Source organism: the organism of the source record quoted next, unplaced genomic scaffold (assembly GCF_019419815.1).
Source record: "Pyrus x bretschneideri cultivar Hongxiangsu unplaced genomic scaffold, Pyrus_bretschneideri_v1 Contig10, whole genome shotgun sequence".
In the NCBI taxonomy this organism is placed as follows: domain Eukaryota; kingdom Viridiplantae; phylum Streptophyta; class Magnoliopsida; order Rosales; family Rosaceae; genus Pyrus; species Pyrus x bretschneideri.
The window spans coordinates 8,305,821-8,310,000 of NW_025999391.1; the positions used below are offsets into that span (position 1 = coordinate 8,305,821).

The 4,180-nt window shown below is 34.6% G+C and overlaps 1 pseudogene; it reads right to left on the reverse strand.

Annotated features, from left to right (window-relative positions):
* Positions 1 to 1,837: 1,837 nt before the first annotated feature.
* Positions 1,838 to 4,180, reverse strand: part of LOC103939090 — a 14,306-nt pseudogene continuing 11,963 nt past the window's right edge.

Sequence of the window (4,180 nt, forward strand, 5' to 3'; positions counted from 1 at the left end):
TTTATTAAATTAATTCTACTAACGTTTTCGTTATCTACAACTCTTATCATCTGTTCTTGATATTGACTCTATAATTTACTAACACTAAACCATTCTCCACTTTTATATAAGTTTTTTGGATTTAGTATTTAGTGAAAAAAAAAGAACATTATACCAGTAAACGTCATGTTAACTTACAAATATAGATAACTCAATTTTGATGGGATAGATGTTATAGGGGTTTATGAAGGAAAAACAAGACAAAAAGTATTTCTTAGAAATGAAATAAATATCAGAGAAAAATGTTGTGCGATTGAACTGATCAATGTGATTGGTTTTACAGTCCCAGCTGCTGTCAATTTTGTCTGTATGTAAGAGTTATGCAGAGACAAGTTGATGCCCTAGGATGGGAAAATTTTGTCGTAGCGATAACTGGTCGTATACAATTACGATTTTGTTTATAAGAATCCTTGTATAAAGATAAGTTGATGTTCTAAAATGAAAAAAAAAAATTATATAATTATCACAAATTGTATATAATTATGTATACATTACACACGTTAAAACGGAGCAGGGCCTCTTGACTCTTCAGCGAATGCAAACCAACATTTGATCTGACACAGTGTGAACAAGAAACACTCATGTTGTTAGAAAATCCAACAATTAGACGTGCACTATCAATGGACCGCATAGCGATTTCAGAATTCAGAACACTCATTTCACTCCAAAGTCTTTGTATTCTGGCCGAAATCTAAGACCATTCTGCAAGTAGTCACAACGTCTACCAAGTCAATGATCTGATTGGACACAGAAATATATATATATATATATAACAAACGCCACGTGCAAGAGACAAACTGGTAGTTGTAATTAACTAAAATTCCCCTCTTATATTGGTTTTATATATATAAGGGTTGAATTCCCTTGCTAGATAACTAAAATAAAGCAGTCATTTCAATTTACTGTGTTTCGGATTTAACATTCTACATTTTTAATAATAAAAAATATGATGGAGTACAATTTTGCTTCGTTTTCTATGCACTGAGTTTGTCTAAAGCAAGCATATGATTGAGAAATATGTGCAATGCACCTCCCCAAGCAAGTTTACTATTAACATTTTAAGTATGTACGTTTCGGATGTGAGAGGAGGCTGGTGGATCGACAGTGAATTGATTTTGATCTACGTTCTATTCTATGTTCAACCAAATGAAAGGAATTGTCTAGGTTCACGCCTCCACCTTACATCATTCATAATAACGACAATGAAAGAATATATATTAGTCACTTACGTCGTTGATTAAAAATCTCAACTCGTCGTCTAGGTTATGGACTTGAAATTACAACCCATCACACCTGAGTTGCATCTCAAGTAACATTGAGTTAAAGGGAAACTTGTTTAATTGAGTTCAAATTCTCTTAGCAAATCTGAGCTTAGCCAAATTGATTAAAATAGTATGCTTCCCCTAAGCACCAGCGTTCGAATCCCCCTATAGTCTAAATGAATGTGGTGTAGAGTATTTACTTATATCCAACGGAAGAAAAACACTTGTGGAAATTTCCAATTAGAATTAGTCGAGCTAAATAATGCTAATACATCCTGTTATAATGTTATTTATCCCATATTTTGATGATAGTGTAATATTCTCTTGTCAAGTCTCGTTAGTAAAATATCAATCTTGAACATATGTTCAATGATTCAGATTGAAACTCTGACAACATAGCATGCCATGCTAAACGACATAACATTTCCCATTCCAAGAGACACTTGAAAAAATTGAAAAGATATATGACTTGGGAGCTGGAGTTGAAAAACAGTAAAACCCGAAAGATCTGAAATGGGTGCTCTATGAACCAATCATAAACTCGAAATTCATGCTTTAGTGCATAAAAACTAGTAAACATACTTTGCATCCATTTATCATGCTTGAAGTTACAATACTAATTTCCGTACTCTCTAACAAATGTTCCATATCCGAAATTTCATACAAGCACTGGAACAAAAACTATCGTTTTATAACACACACCTCCAAACCATCTCACCTCGTAAATTATACGGACTTATGACAATGATATGAGATTACTTTCACCCTAATTGTCCAGCAGTTGCACATCGAAGAAGGCCGAGACCCCATTATTTTGAAGAACCTAACAATTCACATCTTTCATGGCATAACCCTCCAATCAATAAGGTCGCGACAGATTGTACAGATTAAAATACAAGGCACGGCTACTCACCCAATTGGCAATGCCACCAAGAATCTCTTAGCAATTGAAATTTAACGCGAGATGTCATGTTAGCAGCCGTTGCAAATATGCATCATTGCATTAAAATATTCTTCATGAATTCTGCAAAATAATTCCAGTAACACGCATCAGCATAATGAGATATATCAATTGAAGTCCAACTAGTTTGCCTTTCTTAAAACAATAGTCGGAAGAACAACAATTCCACATTTTATTTAGAAAGGGCGGCGATTTTAATACTCACATTTTATTTATTTGCACTCCTCCCTCTTATTTTTTTCTTCGGTAATTGAGTAAACGAAAGGAGAATCAAAACATAAAGCAAAGGGAGGACTGCAAAAAGACCAAATGGGAGTGTGAAAGTCGCAACTCTTCTAGAAAATCCACACCCCCAACATGTGTATCAGTGGCTCTAGGCTCCAAATCGAACAATATCAGTACCCTTATACCGGAAAAATAGCTGCAGTTCGGATTATGAATTGCGAGCCCAACCGGAAAAATAGCTGCAGTTCGGATTATGAATTGCGAGCCCAAGTATTTGTAAGACTCATCCCTTTCTACATCCAATTGTAATAACACCTGGGCTCTTTCGCATTCCTCGCTATTAGAACTATAAGGGTGCGTTTGTTGCACCGGACTATCTTAGACTGGACTAGGTTCAAAGACCAAGTTGGACTGGCTTAGACTAGACTAAGCTGGACTATCTTAGTGAAGCATTTGGTGCAATGTCGGACTAAAAAGCAGGACAACGAAAACAGACTGTCATTACTGAAACCCCAAATTTTAAAAATCCAAAACAGCATGTGGGTAGGACTTGGAATTTTGACAACTTTGGCATCCTAAATTCCCAAGTTCCATCTTATCTTTATCCCTTTTCAACCTTTTGAATAGAAAATAAAGTTTTTATTTCAATAGGAATTAGATTTTATGGAATAATGAATGCCAAAGAACGATATGTAATTGTGCATGACATAAAATCCAAATACATCTTCATAGCAGATAAGCTTGGAATGTGCAAAATTACAGTAACAATAGTATTTAAAATACTTAATAACAAATAAAAAAATGGGATCCTTCCAAATGAGATAAAGAAGTACAGATTAAACAAGATGGGGCATGTTTCATTGGGTCAGGGAGAACTTAGGCAGGATCTCCTGGGCTTTAGAGAAAAAAAATCATGGAAAAAATGCATATCAATATTCCAACATTTTCTGTACTCTGATCAGACTGCCAATCACCCATTACACTTTTACATCATCCTGCCCGCATTTTCAAATGCATTTTAAGCCCTAAAGTTTTCAAGAGAGAACAAGTATATGATTATTCAGCATGCATGGATGAAGCATTTGTCTGTACTCAAGGGACATCAAGTTTGTGTCTGTAATATTTTTTATATAGGAGTTTGTGCATACATGTATTGTGCAGGCATATGGGTGCAGCAATAAAAGAAAACTAGTAAAAAGAAAACTGAAAAAAGAAATAGATGAGAATGAAACCTTCTTTTCACAAACCAAGTTTTGTTTTCTGAATCTGTAACTCCAATTGAATAAACTGCAACAACAATAGAGAACCAATCAGAATACTTGTGTCGATCATGACAAAACCAAAAAAACAAAAAAAAAAAAAAAAAACCTGATAAAAGTTGAATGGAGCCATCAAATGGAGACCAGATATCAATCATTTATCAGGTATCTACTTTAAAAAATGCAAAAAAGTTGAAATTTGAAAACCCCAAATTCTAATCTCAATTTGACCCTAAAAATCAAAACCCTAATTTGTTCAAGTGCAGAGGTCTATTATTGAAAATTTCTCGAACCCAAAACAACTAAATCAAACAAAGCCCAGTAAAATCACGATCTGCAAAACAAATCAAAGAAATAAATCTCGGATTCGAAGTTTACCTGACAAGAGGAGCAGATGAGGGCGAGCAGGACAAGGATGAGGGAGCAGGGCAACG